General features: G+C 37.5%; 1 long non-coding RNA gene across 1 annotated transcript in view; it reads left to right on the forward strand.

Moving 5' to 3' along the window:
- Positions 1-15,116: 15,116 nt before the first annotated feature.
- LOC110484981 (uncharacterized) overlaps positions 15,117-25,790 on the forward strand; it is a 65,638-nt gene continuing 54,964 nt past the window's right edge. The window contains exons 1-2 of the long non-coding RNA XR_002467854.3: positions 15,117-15,172; positions 15,654-15,762. This is a non-coding gene — a long non-coding RNA (uncharacterized LOC110484981). The remainder of the gene's footprint in view (positions 15,173-15,653; positions 15,763-25,790) is intronic.

Consider the following 25,790-nt stretch of genomic DNA (forward strand, 5'->3'; position numbering starts at 1 on the left):
AATTGGCTTTGGCAAAATTTGGGAAAAGACAGATGTTTCAGAGCTGGCTGTGTTCCTGCAGCATGATTGTCATAGTGTAATTTCCCACTGGTGTGTTTCACATCCTCGGAAGCCCAATTAGCCACTGAATCTTTGCTTGCAGCAGGCAGAACTAGGAATGTGCTGGTTTTCCCCCAAGCAGCTACTTTCTTGTTTTATGCATGCAAGGAAAAAAAAAAAGTCATCTTTTTCAGTTAACTGAGTCACAGCACCAGCATTTCATACTAGCAAATCTTTAAAAAGAGGCTCTTCTGTATATTCACAATGTCTCATATCTCCAAAGCACTCTAATGTTTTCCTTTCAAAATTACACACTGAGGACTTTTTGTCCCTTTTTCTGGGAAGTACATAACTTTATACCTGAGTCAATCTCCCATTCTCCAAGCCATTTCCAAAACATACTTTTTCTTTAGCTGTACAGCTTTATGACCACTATTTTCAGGGCCTTAATCCTCTCATCCAGATGAGTCTGCTTACTTTTCTTCCCCAGACTCTCCTTTTCCCCTTATCTCAACTAAAATCAGACATACTGTAGTCCAGTCCACACGTAGAAGATTTTTAAATTCATAACAGTGTTCAGGGAATACACCAGAGTCACTCTGCCCATTGTAAGCTGGTCTGGATAGTCTACCTCTTTCACATGGATGGAAATGGGTTGAACACTGCATCAATTAAAGAAAAAATGTGATGGTAGAAGGTTTATATTCTTCCTCGTATTGTCAGAGAAACAGTCTTCTACTTTTCTCCTTCCTTTCTCCAAGTTTTGCTAGTAGTGCTCTGAAGCAAGTTGATTGTTTTTATTGGTATCAGTTACCTTATATTGAGTTCAACCACCAGCATTTCTTGTCCGTGTAATCTTGTGCCTTGGCAAAGATACTGTGAAGATATTTCTCATGAAACTCACTGGAGTGTTTTAGAGAACATTGTCCATTAATACAGAATCCATGCAGGAAATGAATTTTATTACCCTTAGTCCATGATAACATGATGTGAAGATCAGCATTTGAAGACATTATGAACACACAATCAATCAAGACTATCTACTGCCACTTGGGATGACTTGAAAATGCAAATGAATAGTGCTAACTTCTTCATCTTCAGTATGCAGAGGTCTTGAGGGAGAATAATTCTTGGTCTTTGCAGAAATCTTAGAGCATGCCTCCACTGTGAAACAAAAGAAACACACATACACAAAAAGTGCGCATATAAAAATTACTGTTACAAGGGAGTGTTCCTAACTCTTCATAAAATTCATGTAACTAGATATGAAGATATTTAATTTTTTATGATCTATCTCCATCTGTTGAGGTTCAAGGCTTGCTAAAACTCCAAACTGAAAGTTTGTGATATAATAACTTACAAAACTTGTTCTTTTGTGGTAAACAGGGAGAGTTAGAGAATCACAAATGGAAAAGGGAGTTTCACTCTAACACAAAATGTTATGTTGGTACTGTGATGAGCTGTTATCATCACTGGGTGTTCTTGGACTTCCCCAAAGAAGGATAAGTGCAGCCAAGTATTTCTGTGTAGGTTTCAGGATAGAAACCAGTTATATTTGCAATATAGAAAGAACTCTGTGCCTTAGAGATATTGCACAGGTGTGGTGGTTTGCTGTTCTATAATTATTATTTTACAGCATTTCTCAAATGTTTGTTGTTTATAATGGTTTTGTCCCCCTAATGGTTTAGCCCTGAGTTGTTTACTTCAGTATTTTCCTGCCAAGTGGTTGTCAATCCCCATGTCATTTTCCTCAGCAACACCCTTGTCTCCTTGTATGCCCTTGTCAGTCCCCATTGCACTGCCTCCTACCCCTGTTGGTCAAGTTGAGCACACCTCTTTTGTTCTAGAATGTTTCTTGTCTGTTGTCCCTTCCTTAGTAAGCCATTGGACTGTCAAACCTGCTCCCTCCCCTGCGTGTCTTCACTGGACATTGCCAGTTGTTTTCTCCTCCCCTAATGCTTCCTCTTTGGATGAAGGCTGTTTCCACCCATCTTACCCTACTCTCTTTAAAGGATGTTGCAAAACCTTCAGCTGCGGTCTTGTCCGTGACTTCTCCTGGGTATTAAACTGCATTGGAACTCATCTAAGCGGCCCCTCTCCGTTTCTGCACCTCAGATCTTCGTATCGCTCGGTTGCTGTACCACCCAGGCCACAGCTTACTGCAGGGGGCTGCAAATCCCATAAGCACCACCACCCAAAGGAGGTCTTGGAAGGGATCTGGGGGTGGCCACTCTCAAAAGTGCCCTCCAGCCACAGGGAGTGAGCTAGCTGGGGAACCTCCACCCTGTGGCCACAGCGTGAGCCTTACACACAGCTCTTGTCCTAGTGTATAGATCTCTAGGATTTATAGACATTACAAAATCTTGAATAATTTTCTTTCACCTACCTGACACCAAACAGGTTGCATTTGACAAATTTATATCTCTGGGAGAGACATTTAATCTGCATACAAAGACATGAAACAATTAAAAATTCACCATTTCCCTTAAGATCCCCTATAATGATTAATCATCTTCATTGCTGGAAAAGTATCATACCAGAAGTGTCTGGCATTACTTTCTGTCCATATGTTCTTATTATGACCCTCCATATTAAATATCTTCTTAATACATAATTTATTACTGTGAAGGCACCTGCAAGCTGTAATCAAGCCACTTCTCAAGTCCCTCTTTTTGGGCTGAACAGATTGGGCTCTCAAACTCTCACTGCAAGGCAATTTCTTCAGCCTTTAAATCATTTATGTTTCTTTCATCTAGAGATTTCCTAGCTACCTTTTTGCTATGCAGACATTTAAACTATACACAATTTCATAATATTAATGTCAGTCTTGGCATAGCTAAAAATAAATTAATTTCTCATACACCTATTGCTAATTTAAGTATCAAGTGACTGCCAGCTCTTTTTAGTGCTCATCACGAGTCCTTGCGTGTAGTTGTTTTTTTATTAGGGGCATATACCAGGTCTTTAATTCCTTTGAAGCCTGCTTTTGGTTTCTAATACTAAAACATTGCTCAGATGTTTATTTTCATATTTACTGAAATACTAATTTAGTTCACTCATCCTGCTAACCTATTCAGTTATTTTTCTTTTTTTAAATTTTTTTGCCATGTTTTTTCTTTTTTATTTATTATGGTAAACATTATGGTTGTTAATGGACAAAAGCATTCTATGATGCTTCAAGTAGAAGCAGAAAATACTACCACAAGGAAAAAGCAGGAACATTAAAGGAAAAAAACAACCAGATTCCTTGCAAATACATTTGCCCTTCCATGTTCTGACTGGCTATGCTGTCTTTTTAAAAGTTTCTAGCCTTTTTTTTTTCTTATCATTATTTTAAACTCTTTTTCAGAAACCTTAGTTCTCCTTCGTATAGATATGAATTTTCTTTTTTTCATTAAGACCTTGGCTTTGATTATTCATTTGCAACAAATCGATTGCTTGTAAGCTTTATTGATTCCATGGCTTTTTTACCCTCCTACAAGCGTTTGCCAGATAATGATTTCCCACACTATCCAAACTGCTCCTTGATCCAAGTAGTCTTCTAAATATGACTTTCCTCCATTTTGAAAATATGTTTTAAAACAGACCCATTTTAATGTGTTTTTTTTTTTTGAAAAACAATAGTCTAGGAAAATCAAAATAATTTTTATTTCCAGCAGAATTCTTACTTTTTTGTGTTAATCATAATTTTAATGAGGGTGGGTTGACAGAGGCAGACTGGCCAGAGATTGCCTCCCCTTCCCTATAAAGCTATACCTTTAAATATTGTTACTGAAGAAATTCTACCAATAACACAGAAAACCTCAAGTACATAAAGGCCACACAAATGCCTGGTAAGGCCTAGGAAATAAATGTGCACAACAGAGAAACATAAAAGAATGCTCAAGGTAAAATGTAAAATGAACAAGTAGACCACACTGCTTGGATAGGTTTATTTTTATCTGACAAAAAGCTTGTTCTACTTAAATAAGCAGACCAAACAAACCCATTACACCCTACAACTACATGTAGCTTGAGGACTGTCAAAAACAAGCAGAGGGAGAAACAAATTAAGTCACTTCTCTTAACAGAGACTACATAATGCTCTAATTTCTCTCCTTTCCCTTTCTCATTTTTTTTAAATTTTCTCTTTTCATTGTGTATCACAAGCTTTTATTTAACAAAGGTTTTGATCTTAAATATATTTAACTTCAACCACTTATTTCCCAGCTAAGGTGCTGCCAAGCCTAAATGCTGGTTTAACTCATTAGGTATCTATTCACAATCTGACAAAGAAAGGCCATTCCCCCAGAGAAAGGGCGGTGCTGCTGAGAGCTGCTAAACCCATGTGTGGCTTCCCATATGTGACAAAGGAATAAAACTACTTTCTTGCCCTTAGCTCACTGTCCTGCTGGTGTGTGGGATGGATGTAACCTCTGCAGGCTGTGGAATATGGCAGAGTAATTACATTTGGGAGACCTTACAGCTCAGAACCCATTTCTGGGTAAAATCAGTCCTCTTGGTAATGATGTGAGACTTGTTGTCACCTTTGAAATTGTGGAAGATGGGAGATACTTTGGATGTCACATGTGAACCCTAGAAAGGTCTAGTTGTAGAAAGAATATTTAAAGCACTTACTGTGTTTTTTTTTCATATCTGGTGGATAGTACTTTTCGTTTCCTTTTTTTGTGTCCCTTTTCCTCAGCTGCAGCCTAAGGGACCAACATTGTATTTTCAGGAGTGGCTGTCTCTCCCACTGTGGAATCTTGTTTTATCTTGAATAGGATATATTCATGAAAGGAAACACCCAGAGGTTACTGAGAAGCTTCACTACCACCCTATATTCAGCTTCCTTGGTATTAGAATCAGCACAATGGGTAAGTAAAATATGCTAAGTAACTGTGTAACTGAATGCCCTAGATTTTCCACCAGATTAACAGCTGAGCTGTGAAAATATGCATGTAGTCCCAGAGATAGTAAAGTCACTATCTGTAAAAAGTTTATTCTGGACTTTTCTTCACAGAATAGCAAACATTTCACTAGAACACACTTTTATAAAAAAATATAAAAAAATTACAAACAGCTACTTAAAACTTGGTGGAGAAGATCAAGCACAAAAAGAAGTTTCTCATCACCTCTTGTGAGACACAATCCTCCCATCTAACAGAAAAGACACTAAACACAGAACTTGATAATTAGAAGCCTGTGTAAGTACAGTAGAAGTAATAAGCCAATCCTACATGTGGGGTGTGTTTAATATTAATAACCTCTGTGAATCCACAGATACACTAGTGAAATGATGCCAGAACAAAGCCCTTCATGTACCTTAGCAAGGCTAAAGCTTTAGAAATCTGCATCAAAAGAGTCTGTGGTTGCTCAGAAGAAATACCAAACTTCGCTATTCAGTTTTTGTGTACATGCTATTTCCTTTGCCCTTGTGGTTATCACTTTTTTTTTTTTTCTCACTGTATGTCTATAGCCCTTTTCCTTCTTCTTGCTGCCCTTGTGGGCAGAAGCCAGCCAGGACTTGAGCACAGAACACCCACAGAACAGGACTGATTTGTACTGCCCAGTAATCTCCTGTTCTTGACAGCTCTAAGTTTTCCCACAGTTGAGTTGGATCTTGGGGCCTTATTCACAGAAAGGCTATCACAGAGCTTGTTCCATTCACAATTGCATGTCAAAACAGTGTGTCATAGGGTTGTTTTACCTGACTGAGGTATCTTCCAATTGATTAATGGAAACCTTTTCTTTAAGGTTAAACTATCCTGGCTTTTTGTCTGGTCTTTTAAAGTTTACTTTAAAGTGGGGAACAATTATTGTTTTAGCATTTCTGCAAACTGTAAGGATTTATCAGTAAGAAAAATACTTGCTTCATGTCTGGTGCTCTAGCTCTTGAACTGGATTCAGTGTCGTGTGAATTACTGGCTACATGCCAACCTGAGATCTCCTAAGAAGGAATTCTTTATTTTGTTGTATTTACTTTTTTATATTCCACTCCCTCCTCCAATTTTTTTTAATATAAGCTGCAAAAATAGAGGTTTTAGTGACTTCTATGCAGAATTGTCATGTTAACGTACTTCAGATAATTTTCTCTAGTGGGGGTAGGAGGTAAAGAACTGTCACTTACTTTTCCTTTAGAATAAATTTACAAATTTTCATTAATAACAAGAAAAGTATTCATTTTGACATGAAACCTATTTTACATAGAAAAGACACAATCTTCTGAATCAAAGTTTAATTCAGCCTGTCCTTACATGATCACAATATTAAGGTTAGTTTTGTGATTAAAATCTTTCAAATCTGGTTAAAAGCTGCATAGTAATTATAGGAGTATTGACATAAATGGAGGAGAGCAAATCAGGAAATTGAAATACTAGTGATTCATTTTTGTAATGAAGCTGTTTATTCTCACTGTGAAAGACTGCATTTCTACAAAGTAGATTTTGAGGCAATTAATACAGTATGTTTTTATTAAGTCAACTTTGACAAAGGAACTTTCATTGCAGTTTTATCTCCTTTCAGTACTCATCTCTCTATATCAACTGGATTATGAGAATAAATCTCCTATTTAACCTGGCTGTTTAAAGCTCTGCAGGAGTTTCAGCAGATGGAGCTAGTGTGCTTCCAATCTTTGATACCTGTGCTCAACATGGAAAAGGATGGGTAGAATCGTTGACAGAACTGTGGCTGGGGATCTGTCAGGGTCAGGGGTGAAGATTTTCTTTTGGCTTAGCAGAAAAGTAGCAAGCATAAGAGGGAATTACCTATCATTTATCAAGTGATGGTGGATAACAGGAGGGCAGCTCAGTGATATGCCATAATATGGAAAATAACTTGAGAAGAATAATAATTACTGCATTTGTCTCCAAATTATTTTATGATATCTTGCTACTTTTTCACTGTTACTCTCACATAGTAATAGACTGTGTTCATAAAGTACCATAAAATAAAGTATTCAAAAAAGCTGTGGCAAATTGTTTAGGTCTTATGGGTTGTGTTGGTCATACTGAACCACAGTAAGAAAGATCTGTCTGTGGAGCTACAGTCACTTAATTCAAGCTTGTACTGACCTGAAGAATGTACTCCAGCTGTTTTCTCTGACAAGAGCCTTGTGCAGCAACTGACACTGAAATTTTAAAGCAGAGAAATGCTGGAAACACCCATCTTCCCAACAGAGTGGTCATAAGATTCCTGACAATTAGTAAAAATCAATCCTCTTGTTCTCTGTTTTTTAAACCATTAATTTCACTCTACACTTCTTGGCTCCAGAGGTACTTCCAGCCTTCCCAGCAGTCTGATTGTACTGATTGCAGTGGGACCTCACCAACAGTTTCCCTTCAGACTTCTCCTTTTTGCCTCCAAGCTTAGTTAACAGGTGCTCTCCTGCAGAGCTCTTCTTGCAACAGGAGTTTTTATTGCATGAAGGCCCATAGCTAAAGGTCACAAGGAAGGAGAGGACAGGCTCTTGGATATAATGTGCAGGTCTGTAGTGCCTATAGTCCATGCAGAGCTGTATCTGGCACATGCAGAAGGCCATAACCTACACTGAAGGGTACATGTGAGGGACACAAAAGATAGCAGAACTATGACAATTGTACTGGGCTCAGTTTTCAAGGTCAGTGGTTTTCCTTTGATGTACTAGCAAGCACAGAGGGTGGGAGCTTCTCACAAACCCTGCTTCAATGCAGTGCTAGAGGCTAACAGCAGGGAAAAGAAAGTGCTCGGAGTTCTTAGCCAATTTTTGGAGTGGTCCTGCCATGAGAAGAGCACCTGAGAGACTTGGGATTCAACATGCATGTCCACACTTTCAGTCTGGGAAAGGGAAGGGAGGCAAGAAAGCCAAATGGTTCAGGAAACTTTCCAGGATTTTCTCTTTGTGACACTAAATTTCCAGCAGGAGAATATGCAAATGCTGGTGGCATCCTGATAAGAGGAGAGTTATATGCTATTTCAGAATTAATATATAGTGTCAGTGCTATCACATTGTACCTTCTCTGCAGTTCTTCAGTTCCTACATTGTGATTTATCGTAGCACATTATAAGAGCAGTGTGTGAAAGTTTCAAAGCCATCATTGGTCATTGTTACAGCAGCATAGCACTGACAAGCAACTGATGGAAAGAAAGGTTTTATTGCTGCACTGTTCTCTCCTTCTTGCCTATTTAGGTCTTCAGCTTCAGTACTTCAGTGACTCCATAGGCTACTGAATTCTTGAAAAAAGTTTCAGTGGGTATAAAGTAAGGCATTATTTTGTTATATGCATGTCTGATACCAGAAGGACACTTTTATTTTACTGTAAATTGCCTACTGCAGCAACCAAATGAACCACATTTTTTGCGTAAAAATGTATAAATTTTTTGTTTGGCTTTTGAATTCTCATTGGTTAGGTTCTGAAAATCTAATTGCAATTTAGTTATCTTTAAGAGATTGTCCAGTGCAAATTTGAATATATTTTTAGTATTTTGAAACTTTTTTTACATAAATCAGCCAGTCCTGAATCCTTACTAGTGATTACTGCTCTCAGATACCAGGAATGTAGTAAAAAAATGTAGGGAATTGATCATATATCAGAATCTTCTCTGGGTTTTCATGTGTGTTACTTACATAGAGCATACATCCATCCCTAATTATATTTGCAATGTAATTTCCTCTAAAGGAGTAAATGCTGCAAAGTGTTTAGTTTTCCTTGTTACAATAAGTCAGCTGAATAATGACAATAAATCTTGGCTGGAAACCCAGAGATTTGAGGGTTGTAGCAGGTTTCCAAAAAAATTTCTGAATGACTAGTGTTTGTATCACATGATACCTTGGTTTCTAAAACAGTACTTGTGTTCATCTGTTTTTGTAAATTCCTTGAAATCAGTGGATGTAAAGGGTAGCATAAAAGATTGGTTTAACATTGCAGCATTGTCTACAAAAGAACATGTGCACAGTTTCCTTTTTGGCTGTGGATGACTTGGCCTTTGAAAAGCTGGTTCCCATTAAATTAGAGACTGAATTTACAGCATGTGATTTACTCTGCACTGGCTCCAGGTGAGGACATTCTCACTGTAACTATCCATCTCACCAGTGCAGCTGTTCCCAGGCCTCTGTACTGCCAATGGAGAGCCTCCTGAACAGAGGGACAGAGCATGTAAGTTAGACATGCTGTAAATTCCACTCTACAGGAACTTCTCTCTCCCCTCCTAACTACAGAATCTACACAGCTTATCCTTCAAGTGATGTGATACCTTTCCCACTCACCTGCTTTGCCTCTTATCATTGTCTGTGAGACAAATTCTTCCGTAATTTATTTTGGAATTGTACACATTCTAGGGGGATATACTCATGGGACTCAGACTCCCTCTACAACTTACAGGACAAAAAAGAGAAATTTATTTAGGAGAGCAAAAAAGTAGGAGACTGTCATATGTATAACAGAGATGTCTCTGCTTCTCTCTTTCTTACTGTCTTTCTGAGTGTAAAGATAACTTTTGGGATGAGCAGATAAGGGGGTGGATTGAAGAAACTCAGGATTCACACCCTCCCTAATTCACAACACTCACTAAAATCTGCGTTGTTAAGTCAAAGTGATTTGCAGCTTAATAACAAAACCACTGTCTTTATAGAAACTCCCAGAAAGTGAACCAGGGTCCTGGGGACAAAGATTCCACATTTACTCTTGGGAGTTTCTAGTATCTCAGCTATTACCAGTGGAACATTTAAATAAGCAACTTACAGTATTACTTTTCCAGTGGTAATACTTACTAGAACTAAAAGTACTTTTGGATCTTTACTACTGTGAAACTACATCCCAATAAGACTATTGCAATGAAATATAATTTTCTTACTGATACCACAGTTTTAGACCCATGTGACCCACTGATGTATGCAGAAAAACAACTTTAGAAGAGAAAGAGTCATATATATATATATATATATATATATATATGACTAACAACAGCACTTGGGAGGCAGAGCTGTGCAAAGACTAGCAGGAATTGTAGAATTTGCTAATAAATGGCTTCTGTCAGGATCTTGGCAGCAATCAGATAAAAAAAGCTGTAAATCTAGTGCGAAAGGAAGTAGAAATGTTTTTTGGAACAACTGATAAAGTCTTACTACCTAGAGAAGAGATCTGAATTCTGCGCTGGCAAAGAAATCTTCTTGACAGTATTGGTAAAGCACTCATCAAGGATTGGAGGCTGAAGTGGGTACATGAAAGGAAAGAGCTTCTATATTGCATTGGCTATGGCTAAAGAACATCAATTGATTATTGAGCAAAACTTAAAATATCATACCTTTGAATTATTCCTGCACACAAGTTCATGAACAATCACAGTGATGAATGAGATCTTAAATAGTTCTGTACCAGGAACAGATTCACAGTAACTGGAGAGGCCTTTCTAAAAGCTGCATGTTGGAGATGTGGGACAGGACAGAGGAAACAAGGGATTTAGCTGCTGAAATAGTTTAGGTTCTTCTTTAATGAGAAATATACTCTTATTTAGATCTTCTAATAATGTAATGCTCCAACAGTTGTAAATGAAATAAATTGATTGTTACAATGTAAATGTTTCTCTGTCCTGTGTATTCTAGGCTCTAGCTGTTACAACCCACCCTAATCCCAGAGGAGCAAAGTGAGCTCTTAGTGGATTACAAATCCTGAGGTTCAAAATATACCCTAAAATAGGATTAAAACCAAATGAGGTTAAATGTTGGTATAAAAAAAAATGATATATTTTATTTAACTGTAAAAGAGATGAAGGGAAAGAAAGAAAGAAGGAAATAGAAAAAGATGTGTGTGGGGGGGAAAGGGAATGTGACAGAGACAGATTAAGTAGAAGCATATTGCCTTTCCATGGGTCCAAATGATGTCTTGTTGCTTCTCTCCATCAGGTCTTCTTGGCAGTGAGAGTTTCCTGCTGAAAAGTATAAAATCCCATGGATTAATATACATTTGGGCCAGGTGGGAATGCCCAGGTACCTGCCCTGCAGGGCATATAGTTTGACATTGTGCCTTGCAAGACTGTGGATATGTTGCATCACGTCTTGCATCATGTGCAGTGCTCTGGTGCAGGATCTGGGGAGCCATTTGGGGAGCCTTTGATGGACCATGACCCTCTCTCAGCTGCTGCTCACCTGCCTGTCCTGTAGATGTGGCTCTCCTGTGCTGGGGGTTGCTGCAGCTGGGCTGCTCTGCACAGCAGAAGATGGGCGTTCACTGCCCTGTCAGAACCAGGGGTTTGCCACAGCCCCAACCTCCTCCTCCTCCTTCCTTTGGTGCCAGGGGTCTGTGCAAGCCTGGCAGCAGGTAAGTCCAAGGTTGTGGCTTCCATTCCAAAGCTGCTGTGTTTGGCTCTCCTGTGAATGCTTATCCATTAGTTCCCAGACCTTAGATGCTTAAAATGATAGTGTCACTTTCTCTTCTTTCTATCCCTTAGGTGATTTAACTTACAGCTGGGTTTCAGCCAGGAGACCCATTTAGGGTGAGCTTTGGTGGTGCAGGTTCATTATATAGTTTTGCTGTAATAGGCAAAAGTCCTTCATAAAAATTTTTAAGCCATAAACCATAACATTTCAGCCTCTAAAACTGGCATAGTAGGATTTGATGTTATTAGCTATGTTAATATAAAAAATTATTAGTAATTGGACTAATAAATCCCCCCACCAAATGTACTCTGAGTTTACGGATTGTTTCTTCTTAAGTTAGCTGAAAACTAGTCTGCAGTAACTTAAATATTTTTCTCCAGCAGTATGGATATTTTTCTCTTTTTTTTTTACCCTTTGTCTCTGTTATTTTCACTGAAGTGAAAACAGGCAAGAGAAATGCTTTTCAACTTATTAGTTTTGTACATAACTCATCAACTACACGTGGAACAGATAGAAAGTGTCCTTTTCAGTATATTTCATCTGAACGACTATTCATGGGGTGTGTATCTTGTTTAGAACTTTTATAAGTTAATATTCAGTTACATATGATTTTCTCTGGAGATTACACACATGCACAGGCAATTCTTTTCTTAGGTCAAGGTTCACCAAAATGCAGCTAACAAGACATTTATGACCCATCAATCTCTTGTATGTGCTTCACAAATCACATATGTCCTTTTGTCCACCCTCAACAGAACAAAGGTGTAGAATCACAGAAAGCTTGGGGTTGGAAGCTGGTTGGAAGTCTGGATGCTGTCTTATCCAACCTCCTTACTCAAGCAGGCTCACCTGGAGCAAGGTGTCCAGGACTATATCCAGATGATTTCTGAATATCTCTAAGAATGGAAACCCTGCAACCACCCTGCAGGTGCCAAGTTGCCCCCTGACAGTGAACAAATATTTCCCAGTGTTCAGAGGCAACCTCCTATATTTTGATTTCTCCACCTTGCCTTATGTTCTGTGACTGAGCACTGCTGAAATGATGCTGGCTGCATTCGAACATGCTGCTTTGCACCCTTCCTTGAGTGATTTATATACATTGGCAAGATCACTCTTACACCTTCTCTTTACTAAGCTGAAGAGTCAATTCTTTTGGTCTATGTTTGAAAGTGAGGCAGCGTGCATGCCATTAAATAAGCCAAAGCCAAGAAAATGGTTTTGACCATTACACTATAACCATACACACTGTTTAGCTGTTAACATGGTTCATGACTTTCTTATGGCTTACTAGATTGTCTAGACAACTCTGATCTAGGTTTGAGACACCTTGGGACAGTTCCCACAATGAAGGATAGGTGGGACTACACCAGTGCTGTGTCACATTGTGATTGAGTTCATCGTGCCCAGGGAGGGTGCAGCTGTCAGCCTGGGAACAAACAAGATGAGTCTTCCTTTCAGAAAGCTCAAGAATCCTTTTATCACCCTCAGGGAAGAGGGGTGGGATGGATACAAAAGACTGGGCAAAGGCAGGGTTGTGCAGTTTTATAGGGTATCGAAGGGATGGAGTTTAGGGTTTGGGTCAAGGGAGGAGTTATTAGCAACACAAAAAGGGTAAGGTAAATTCCTGCCTTTTAGGAACAGAAGCACTCCACACACCAGGTTTGTCTCCCTACCCTCTCTGTAGTCCTCTAGGTCTGCGTCAGAAGGCTTTGTATCCTCAGATATCCTTCCTGCTCTGCTTTAGGGCTATTGCACATTCCTTCAGACACATACTGTGAAAATTCCTCTTTAGCTGTAAAGGCCTACATGATGAGCAGAAACTCAACATCCTTTCTCCTCTAGGCAGCTGTACAGGACAGGAATGGAGATGTATAGGACTGAATAGGTAGAAAATAAAATGCTTTTTATGAAGAAATTTAAGTCTATCCTTGCTGCCTTACATTTTGGGCAGTCAACCTTACAAAAACATCATGCTGATTAGAAGGCATCAGCAATAATGTTGAAAAGCATATTCAGCAGCAGAAAATAAAGCATGTTAAACTTGACATAGCACAGGAGACTGCCATAACAGGAATGCTGTTTTCATCTGTGGAGTGACAGAAAAATTCTCAGAGGGCCTTGCTGCTCTCAAGAGCCCCAAAGATCACGTTGATTCAAAAAATAGCTATTCTGAATGCCACACTATTGATGAAAACAACACATGAGAAGTTCATCTCTCACTGGTGTCATAACAGATGGTGCCTCCTTTATGATGGTTAGATATAAGGGTGTTGTGGCACTTATGAACAGAAATTGTTGTAGAGTATGGAGCTGAAGACACTGTTTTATTCATTAGCAAACTCTTATTGCAAACTTCCTTAAAATAGAGCGTGTCATACACATTGATGTTGAATGCATGAAAGTCTCCATACCCAAAAGTCTAGTCCTCTGTGGAAGGCCATGGATCTGAATCTAGAAATTATGTGTATTCACAGCCATTCAGCATATTTGTGTGGCTTTGTTTTGTTGGAGGACATAGATCTATTCCTGCAAAAGAGAAATAAGCATAACAGCGCCTGCCAGGCTGGGACTGCACAAGCCATTTCATCTTTTTTCATGTCTCTGTGAAGTGAATCAGAAGATTTGCAGTGGCAGAAGTTCCCATCTTCCCTAATTGACTGTATGAAAACTTTGAAGGGAAACCTCAAGGCACTGCAGAAACATCAGAAGCATAGTGACACTTCCAGGTTGCAGCAAAGAAGAATTAGTGGAGAAAAAGCTTTTTTCTTTAGAATGTGAGTATCAGTAGTGACCCAAGAAATATCCCAGAATATGTGCAGGTACATCTTTTTGACTTGAAGTGAACTTTGAAGATAAAGATAATATAACATGGATGTTGTCTGTTTTTTTTCTACAAGAACTTAAATTATGAGCCTACTTAGTGATTGCTGGTACTCCTATGAGATTATCCTTACTTTTCCAAGTGTATCTAGATGTGAGCAAATATCCTAAAATGCAAGTATTAAAAAACATACTTTGGAGTAATGACATGAATGGTCACTTTGTATCAATCATCTTCATTACATCGAGTTCTAAAATCATGCTATTGCTAATAATCAGCAATAAAAATCTGATGTGGAAGTCCAAGTCAATGATAAATGGAACAACAACAGTGAATTCTCTTTACACAATCTTTGAATATCTACCACCCTACATCTGTGAATTTCTCTGAAGTCTTGTGTTGCAGATGGGACATTTTTCTATGACTCAGATCCTGATACCCTATCAGTATGTCTGTCCTGAATAAATTTGTGAGTGGGACACCTGAAATGGATGCTTTCAGGGTAGCAGTCAGACTTTATGATTCTGGATTCTTCCTCTTTTTTGAGTGCTTCAGATAAGAAAAAAAATGTATCTGATTAACAGAGAGTGAGTGATCATCAGGAATTCACCTCATCTTCCCCTGGAACCTATTTCTGACAGCAGTGATTTTACAACTGATTAGTTAGTATAAGGACATAATAGTGTGTATTAAAATAGGAAAAAGCTTTCAGAATGTCCCTAACAGCATCCTGGATGCCAGCCCTGTGATTTCTAGCACACAGAGTTACTGCCTCTCTGGAAAGACTCTAGCTTTTATTAAGGGCAAAAATTAATATCTGCTACAAAAAAATGCCACTTTTAGATACAAATGAATGCAGCTGGTCCTACAAAAGCTGTAGTACATGTTATTCAGTACTGCCAACACTGTGCAGGGCTTGCTGAAAATAATTTCAAATCCAGAGAATCGTCTGCAGATCAGTTTTCCCCCAGATCCTGCTGGTGTGTCTTCTCTATTTGAGCATGGAGTTAGGTCTTGAAAATAATTATCGCTTTATTTTTCTGAGAGAACACATTAAGGAAGGGACTTATACTTTCTCTTCCATTATTCAGTGCTGCCTTTTGTTTACATGTCTTTTCCCTCTTCCTCTCTCAATGAGGACTTGACAGTTTTCTGGCTAACTTCTTATCCAGAGTTCAAAGAGTTTTTAATTTGCCTGACAGTTTCAGTTGTCTAAGTTAGGATATAGCCGTCTTTCTTTCACCTTTTTTGAATTGTTGGCTTCATGGGTTATTTCCCTTAACAAGCAGAGATGTTATGGTGACCCTGTTTTCCAGGTCTTCTGCTGTTTTTTGTTGTGCTTGTTTTCAGCTGCACAGAGCAGTCTAGGCATGGGGGTTTCAAGGTGTCTGTGTTTCTGAAAATGTCTTTCCATTTTATTTTGCTTTATATGAGATAAACAGATAATTCTGAATTTTGCAGATTCTACAAACTTTGAGTTCCTTAGTTGTGAAGAAAGTCTACGGTCTGCAAACTCAGTCTGTGGAAAGAAGTATACAGCAAGCTAAGATGTGAAGATCAGGGAAAGCAGGTACTATTTTATGTCTAAGATATTGTTTTGTCAGTCATCTCAATAGTTATGACCAAACATAAGTTTTTCTTGCTTTACATGAAGAAAAATGTGTATGTAGATTTTGTATTTTTGTATTATGTATTTACATATATACGTAATTCTAGTTTACTCAGGTATTTTACCCAGCGAATAAACATTAGATCCCTCTTCCAGTTAGAAAGATAGAAAAGCAGAAGTTTCTGGATTAAGGATTTGAGAACATCGTCACTCATACTTGTTTTGTAAAGTGCATAGTGTGCTTTGGTTGTGGTTCCATTCTGGAAAATATAAAAGAAGCAAAAATTTTAAGTCATATGTATTCAGTATTTCTTCATGAACTACAAAGCAACAATGAGCAAATAAAAGTTGGGGTATTAATTCTGGCTCTGGGAAATAGCCTTACACTTGTTTATAACACATATAGAATTATATATATATATACATATAAATATATGAAGAGTGAGTTGCTATAATATTTTTATTTAAGAGACAGTTTAATTTTTATTTTAATTTTGTGGTTTTGCTGTTTTTTTTCCTTGTTTGTTTGTTTGTTTGTTTTAGCAATGGCACCTCTTTTTTCTTGTCTTGTCTTCTTGAAATAATTATGGTTTTCTAGCCCAGTTTTTCTTAAAATTGGGAAAGCAAGCAGATAGTACTTAAAACAGCAGTATGCAATACCTGTTGTTATGTGCACATGTGGATGCAGAGCCAAAAAGCATCTTTGGACAGAAGAGACAACTAATTAAAGTACACAGCAAGTTCCAACTCCCTTGCCTTAGAGTTATGTACCTTTTAGAGTAAACAGTGTACTTGCTAAGTACAACCTGTTATGCTTTAATGGAGTTTGTGACATACTGAATAACAAGCTAGAGGGTAAATGGAATAAATTAGCACCTATTTTGTCCTTGGATATCATGAATTTATATACTGTTGGAGAATTACAGGGAATAATGTCCCTGCAGGATTTTGTCTGAGTACCTGTTGTGTTAGCAGATTAAGGGAGCTGAGCTCCAGATTTCTCGGGTCTCTGTCGCTTCACACAGTCCTTGTTGGGAAATTTGCAGCTACCTTATCTATCTCAGCTTTGCTCCAAAGGAACCACTTTTAATCACAGGCTCTAGAATACTTTAAAACTACTCTTTCCCCCCCTTTTTTCTTATTGAGCCAGATGACAAATCCTTTCTTGTTAACTGCTATGTTTTAGCTCTCAGATTTCTCTTTAAACATCATTGAATGTTGTTAGATCCTTGAAAGATCCAGTGTCTTACTCTTTTCTCTGTTTAAGGAGATTACCAGCTCTATCAACCAACTCACAAATACTTATTTTCTTAGTAATTAATAATAGAATATTTTCTGTCATCTGTTTTCTTTGCTAGTATCTGATTAGGTGTTTTGGCATAGACATAAGCTCTATATAGAGACTCACACAGAAACTTTAAAAATGTGATGTAAAAAAACATCTTTCTCTCTTTCTGAGATCAGGACAGGGCTACAGCCACAGTATGGGATTGAGGTTCTCTCCCCTGTAACACCCCATCATCTATGAGGTGCTGAGGTCAAAGATTCCTTAAATCTTATCTATTTGTTGTACAAAATCTAGACTTTCACTGCCTGTTACCTTAGTTCAGAACTCTATATTGGCATCAGTAACCTCTCTACAAGGATTGGTGTAACTTACTAGCTCCCACCCCATTTTCTTCCACAATTTTGGATTGCAAGCATTCAGAAGTCATAAATCAGACAAATAATGTGTAATTTAAAAAATGGTTTAAAAACTAAGCTTGGGACTACTCTTTATTTTCTTTTAGTGCTGAAATATTAGGGACAAATTGTTCTGACCCCCAGAATGAAGAAGTTGGGGGTTTTAAACATATTTAATGTAAATGGAAATTTCTAGTAGCTGGAAAGTAGCTACAGGAGGAGTAGCTACAGTAAGACTTACTAAAGAAATGGATATAATTGAGTTAATGAGATAGGAGGAAAGCAGAAGAAATGGTTATGCAGCTTCCTGGATAACATTTTTTTTTGAAAGAGTTTGGTGTTATTTTGCTGTTTGCCCTAAATATGATGAAAAGGTTGGAACAAGCAGGGTAAAAGCATGTATTAGAAAAAAATTAAGCTATTTAATGTTTTATACATCTGCATTAGAGTTTCCTGTAGTGGTTATTACTATAATGCCTAAGTGTTCTCTAAGTAATTTAGATGTGCTCTGTGGAGGTCTTAATGCAGTTAGGTAGAATCATCTCTTCTTTTCACAGTAGAGACACAATGCTCAGGTGCACCACTCTCCAATTTTCTTCCTTGCTGTGTCTTACCCATGCTGTTAATAGTGGAAAAGCTTTCTCAGAGAATATAATTTTGCATGCATCTTGATGGTGGTCAGATGTGTCTGAAAGCTGATTGCACTGATAACCCTTTATAACTCTGAATATTTTCTGGTTTTGGTCTTTGTGTCTTTCACCTCTTATGCACCCTCCTAGTGCAGCATAGCCAGGCATGGTCAGAGATGCATTCAGTTTCAGGTGACTTCTTAGAGTAGAACCTACCTTAGAGTAACAAAAATACCTGTGAACTGAGAGAAATGAGCCAGGCATCATGTGTTTTCAGTCACAACACTGATCAGGAGGCAGCACTCACTGGTCAGCAGAAACCTCTCAAATCCCTGTAGAGATCCAATTCCTGTAAAACTGCGTGGGGTAATGCAATACAAGGTTAATGCTTTCAGATTTATCTCAACAAATGAATTCATTTGCTTTAACGTAAACTCAGTTGTGGAGTGCAAGGACTTTGCATCAGAACTGCAATATTTTAGTACCTAGAAAGGTTGCAATAGAAGGTTCAGTGCCTAACTGCCATTGAAGTGCAATTCTGAAAATCTCATGAGGCATTGACCTACCTCTCCTAAACCCTAATTATTTCTGTGTATTCCCTTATTGAAAAGCTATGCTTTCTCAGTAGTGCATTTTTGTGCTCATTCCAATATGGCACTCCAGCAACATAACTATCCAGAAATGGCATCTCCTGTGGTTAGTACTGTTCCTAAATAGCAATTGTATTTGCAGAGAAGAGATGTATATGTTCACTTCTTTCTTCAGTAGTTTTACATACTTGTTATAATTATAAATGTTACTTGGTTCTACCTGTAATACACTGTGTCTCTCTGGTACACTCATAGATACTCACTTTTCCAATAGTGTATGAAAATCTACCAATTGCTATGTATATTAATAATTTTTTCCATTTACAAGATAATGAGCAGATGTATAAAATGTAGATGTCTTTGATTTCACACCTTCCCTTCTGCCTTTGATATCAATGTTCTTCGTAGGTGAACAGTTCTCAACCTTTGACAAACTGAGACCATTAATTTAAACCATTCAAGCTGTAATTTATATTCCTCTCAGCCATAATGAAATTGAAGTGTGTTTTAGCTTTCTGAAGATTGCTTTTGATTTGCTGAGATATGACCCTATGCCTGAGACCACTTGTTTTAAATTAGGAAAAACTCTGAGAAAGTGATGCATATATATATATATATATTCATAAGGCTTCTAATGCCATCAGTGTTCGTCTCATGATAGCAGAGATGCTTAATTTTGGAGAAAACATTCATGCAAAGAATACAAAATAACAGTTATTATCTGCTAAAGTTTCTCTTTACATGATCTTCCTTTCCATTTTCTATGTCTTACAACAATGTTTAGGAGGTTTGGAGTTTTTTGTATTCTTATTGAATCTTTAAAAAATGCTGAAGTTAAAGGCTGAGAGGCTATTGTGAACTGTTCAACCATTATTTTGACTCTTCCCCTTTGCATTTATTGATAATTCTGTATCCTCTTCAAGATATCTGAGACTCACTTAATGAACAGCATTATTTGGAAGTTTTTTAAAAACAATTGTTGAGGGGATGGGCTAAGGACTTGTCTTTCCTGGAAAGACTTTAATACAGCTCAGGACCATTTCAGAGAAAAGACAGGAGTAATTTCTAGACCAGTGACATCATCAGCTTTACCTCTCTAGGTTTTGTTCTAAGGAGAATAAATACTTACAGATCACAAGAACATGCCTGTAATCCCCTGAACATATTCTGCTACTGGTCTGGGATTGACAATTCTGGATGTCTTTTAGTGCTCGTAATGGCACATGTTCCAGTCTAATGCTGCCGTCAGATCTGAGATCTGAGATCTTCAGCTTGGTCCAGAGCTCTGAGTGTTAGAGATTTATTTAACTCAAAAGCTAGAACTGGAAGATGAAACAGTGGAAACAGCCCTGTTTGAATAGAGTCTCTGCAGCTCCAGTAGTTACCTTTGTGAACTCTCCTGAAATCTGATTTTCTCCTCTGCAAATACATGAAAATACCATATTTCAGAAGTTTCCTTACAGTAAGATTCTGTAATTCTGGGATATGCACTGGCTGGTATTTACACCAGAAACCTTTATACATGAAAACACCACTGGAGCTGCTGAAAAATAAAACTTGTCAGAAATGTTCAGTTTTTGTGAGAAGGCACTAGAGATAAATGATGGGAATTTGTTTCTGTGTTAAGCAACACATAAGTCTGAGCAGATCAATTTCAGTCCACTAGAGGTCTGTGAAATCATTTTCCAAATATGCTTTTAATCTTGTTTTGCAGCAACATTGCTGTGTCTGATAGAGTTAAAATAAAAAAACTTTTTTTGATCCAGTTTCTATTTTTCTTAAACAAAGAACTACTTCCACAGAGTTCTATTTAAGAGACATATCTAACCTAGAAAGCAATCCTAGCTGATTCCTTATCCTTGGATCAGTACAGGGAATTGCACTAACTACTGATGGACTAATATTTATGTAAAATATTGGCTTTCCTTGCAAATGGTCATTTTTTCAAATAGGAAGAGAGTACCATGTGGTGCAGAGAGTTCATTAGCATGAAATACCCACTCCATCATGGTTCTTCTTAGTGCTAAATTTACTTAAGTGGAAAAGGAGCCAAGATCCATGGCCTTGCATTGCTAATAAGGTTTTCCAGAGCACTGAGAGGACACAGGTGGTTATCTATTAGCATCTAGCTCATTCTGTTTGACTTGTTTTTAAATCGCTTGTTAAACCTCAAAATTTAAGTTCAAAATATATCTGAGGTATTATTTTTTTCTACTTTTTTGGTGCTATACTAGCTAATTTTCTTTAATTTCTACTCTAACTATAGTTATATTAAAGCAGATTTTATCCCTAATTTTATGCTGCATGTGTAGCCAGTTTAACTTAAACAGATGAAATAATGCTCTAAAAGGCATTAGTAAATTTGTGATTTTTGTAATGAAACCAGTGCCTGGTGTTAGCTTTCATAAGCAGAGCATTACAAATCATAAGATAATTGTGGCTATTCAGAAAGATACAGGTAGGCTCCATACAGTCTAATCTTCAATCCCAGTTGCTGCAGTTCAAAGAGAGTGATTGTTCAGAGCATAAGATGTAGCAAAAAATGGTGGTATTCAAAATTGCCTGAATTAATTTGAATGTATTATTTTCATCTCTGTTCAGGATTCAATATTTCACTTGGTTTCAAATACAAATTCTTTGTATTTGGTTGCTATTCAGTATGAAGTTCGTTTGTGCACTGCTAAACAGTGCTACTGCACAATTATTTTTTGTGCCTTGAAATATAATTAATATAAAGCTGAATATCATTGATAAATGTTGGTTACTTATCAGTATTTAGCATATAGGGAAATATGAAAAGGAATAAAGTAATTTGTCTAAAGCAATTAGTTGTCTAAATTAGAGATAAAGGATGAAGAATGAGACATTTAAAGAACCAAACAGAATAAACATATAAAATGTTCAAAGGTACAAACACGACACTTTTAAATGGGTAGCGCATTGTAAGATAACAGGTGCCTTTGTATTTGCTGTGGACAAACACAGAGCACACAGTATTAAATGATGCCTAGGTGTGATACACATAATCACCCTAGAAAGTAAAAGATAGGAAAGGTTGCAATGCATTGAAGTCTTGAAACTTGCTCATTGTGACGTGTTTCCACTAAAATGAGTGGTGACTACTGGCAAAATACATGGAGAAGCAGAAAATAGTACATGAACCTGCTTACAGCACTGTTACTTTTGATGTCTGAAATAGATTGTGCTGGATCTTAGATTAGAATGCACTTCAGCTGCCAGGAATCAGATCTGCTGATTTTTTTTTGACCATAGGATAAAAGTCTGACCAAGGACTAATGCTGGGCCCTGTCCTGTCATCTGGATGTGAATAACAGCAAATGCCAAATTGATCAGGAAACTATGCCAAGTATCTCTGGGTACTTGTGGCATTTAAACTATATATATATATATATATATATTTACAAATATATACAAAATTACCTTTCCTTCTCTCCTGTCTCCAAAGTTGATTCAGCACATATTGAGCATCAACTGCACGTTGGTCCATCAATGCCTTGGAAGCCTAGTCATCATCACTTGTATCACAAAATAGAAAGGTACATTTTTGTGTCTCTTTTTGTCAAGGAGTAAGAGAGAAGAAACTCACACAAGAGCCTGGGATGTTTAGAGGGTTGTAAGAAAAACATCATTCTACTTTGTGGGTGTTCCACAAGAGGCAAAGACAAGATCTGCAGGAATGCTAAAAAAACCCCTATGGGCTACCTTCCTAAAAGAAAATGTAAAGCTACCGAAAAAGAGTTCCTCCAGGGTTGAAACTCTTTTTCTGGTCTTTTAAAGTAGATCAAGAGTTTCAGTAGTTGGGTGACACAGCAAACATGACCTTTATTTGAATCAAAGATAATATTATGGTCTATGTCAGAGCTTGAGTAGCAAGTAAAAGAGAATGACCCTGATCCAAAGGACAGGACCAATTACAAAACAAGACCCTTCACAGAATCCAACTTCTTTTCCTCATTTCTGTGAAACAGAGGGTAGTGTAGTCATCATCACTACTGCCATGAAGAGGCTCTGGTATGATAATGAAGTGAAAGTACCTTTGAAACAATTATTTATGTATCATTTTTCAAACAGAACATAGAAGATATTGGGATGACTTTGTAAATTTATTTTATGGGCAATTTCACAGCTTTTCTCTCCTGCTGAGAATTTGATAATGGATATTGATTGTCTCTAAAGTGAGTGCAGGAGTGTGTGTAATGGTATTGCTATGGTCTATTTGCTTTACATGCATTGTAGCTGAGAAAATAAATAAGAGTCCCCATGTTAACAATTATGTCACAGAGAAGATCACTTTTGCATTTATGGATCATGGGAATATATTACTAAGCAAAGGTGAATCCTAAATGCCCCATATAAAGTGCCTGTTCCCACTTGAATGTCTGCTTTTAGACCCAGAGTGCAGGACCTCAGACAGAGCTATTCTAATCTGTGATTCTAAAGGGTGAAAAAAACAAACTGTTATGCTCCTGGAACTCTCTCTAGAGGAAATGTTGACCCTTTTTTAACAGGAAACTGCATTTAGTGTAGATCTACCATATTACATACTATCAGCGTGATTTGGCTGACTGCTGTGGCTGTCAACTCACTGAAATGGAAGAGAATCTTAGTGAAGAGTTTTCTTCTGTCCTGAAAAATACAGTTGTGAAGGTCAGTAAAAGATCAAGGATGACTTCTTGACGCCCTCTTTTCTTGTGTTATGTGAAGTTTGAATGCCAATGAATAAGAGGAGAGAACGGATACGCCTGCATTCAGCAGCACCCTATGTCTTTATTGTGGAAGTTATAGTGGTCTTTAGCTGGGCATTGGTTTTCTGGGAATGTGGGCAGATCAGAGTCTTGAATTCATATGGCCTGTGAGCCAAAAGTAGATGGGGCCTCCAAATAGATCCAGGAGCAAGTTCCTACCAAATTGCATATGAACATTCAGCATGCTAGCTACAACTAATTTCTTTTGTCTAAGTTACTCTGCTTGCTCTTGATTGCATAGGAAAACTGAGAAGAAAGTATTTTCATTACCAGTGTTTTCTTAGACAATGTTATTACCTCTGCATTTCTGATTAGTTTGACTACTTCTGTTTGAAGCTTTAGAGGACTGAAAGCATTTCCTTAAGAAAGTATGCACTGTTGTCACAGTCCAATAGACTTCAACCAGGTTTTTTTAGATATTCCATATGTAGACAGTGTAAGGTATAATATCAAATTTACTTATTTGAAAATAGGTGAAATTACTTGGGATATCTGAATTAGCAAAGTAATACAAAATAGACTGAAAACACAATACAAATCTAAGTACCACCTAGCAAAATATAACAACTGTACTGGGCATCCCCAGTTACTGGGAAGGAATACATGGCTGGAAGCCAGCTCAAGGCCATTGCTCTCTTCTGAATACTTTTGCTATTTTTCTGGATTTATACTCTGTGTTGGGCTGAACCATGTATTCACTCCCCAGCCTCCATGCTGGTCTGGCTGAGAAAGGAAGATATTTGCACTCTTTTAAAAACTCAGGGAGAAACCCTTACACCAATTGGTGAACTCAGCTCTTGGTATCTGTTTCTCTAAAACAAAGGCTGCCTTCCACTCCCCTTTGTGTTGTGATATATAGTCAGCTTCTTTGCAACAACTGTTGGCAGTCACAGCATTACTCCCTGACCTTCACAGGCACAGCCCTGTTGCCCATCTCCTCTGAGTTATCTTTTATTATAAGGTTTTATTGGCCAGTATGCAAAGCAATATTTTTTACTTTTTCTTCCAAATATGAAAATTATAGGATTCATTAATGTAATAGGTGCAAAGATGAATGAAACTTAGTTGTGCAATTCTCCTGATTCTTCAAAGAACCCTTAGCTTTTCTATATCCACCTCTTTTTAAAACATGAACACGTGTAGTGTTCTAACTGAATGTCTGAACAAATTCTGGCTTATGGTGATACAGAGTTCCCAGTAGTATAACTCTAGCTGTGTCCTCAAAGAAACACCTATTTAACATAGGCATGTAGCAGCTCACTACTGTAATGTTCCCTGAAGAGGAATTTAATTTTTAATTAAGTGAAGCAGTGTGTTTATTCTTGCTATAGAGCTGATTTATCAGAGCTTTTTTAGCTGTGTAGGGGAAAGAGGCTAAATTGAACACACCTTTAGTGAGATGATGGGGAGTTGACCTTTGCTGTCATCTGGAGGACAATGTATAAACACAATATTGAGGGAATTGGTCCAAAGAGGTTATATAATAGCCATTAAGAGGCATCTTAAGTAGTGGCAGATTGGTGGGAAGAAACCTAACCCATGTGACTAAATTAGTTTTGTGGAAATTGTTGAAGTTACATCTCAATTATTAATAATTACCTCTGAAAAAGAACCTAATGTAGCACAGTCTGCCTCTTCAGAAAAATTAAATGATCTGCAGGTCCCCTGATGACAAAGTCCTCAGTAAAATATATAGTTTGTCACAAGATCACAATTATTTTGCTTAATATCTTAATTAGGCAAAGAGTAGAAATGGCATGAAGATGCTTCTAGTAAAATTGTGTTGCTGTGAAGTCAGTAGCAAAAGTATCAATTATTTCTGCAGGATGGAAATTTCATATGAGATCTTCCTACTCCATCCCTAGTGCAGTACAGTATAATCCTTGTGCTAGGGCTTCATTTGGACAGGAAGCAGCCATAATTTTGTCAGTGAAGTCCTTGTACTGGGATTAAATAGATCTGAGCATGTATTTCTTGGCAAGTGTAAGGTTAGGGAATGAATTGACTCCACCAGTGTGCTGGTGACTCAAGGGAGAATATATCATAGCAAATCATTCTTATAACAGCAAAAAAATAATAACCTGACATTAATTTTTTATCCCCTTAGTCTCTGAAAAAAATGTACTTTGTGGGAAAATTGCTACATATTATGCTTTAGTGAGGGCGTCATATTTTATGATGAGGTTATATTGCTAAAAATATTTAAAAATATTCAGGTGGTTAGAAATAAAAAAATATGAAGTTTGCTTATGGAGTTATTGTATGGTTTTCTTAAAAATTTTTTGCATAAAACCTATATTGATGAATTACTCCTCTACCAT

The sequence above is a fragment of the Lonchura striata genome, chromosome 4, assembly GCF_050655825.1.
Source record: "Lonchura striata isolate lonStrDom1 chromosome 4, ASM5065582v1, whole genome shotgun sequence".
In the NCBI taxonomy this organism is placed as follows: domain Eukaryota; kingdom Metazoa; phylum Chordata; class Aves; order Passeriformes; family Estrildidae; genus Lonchura; species Lonchura striata.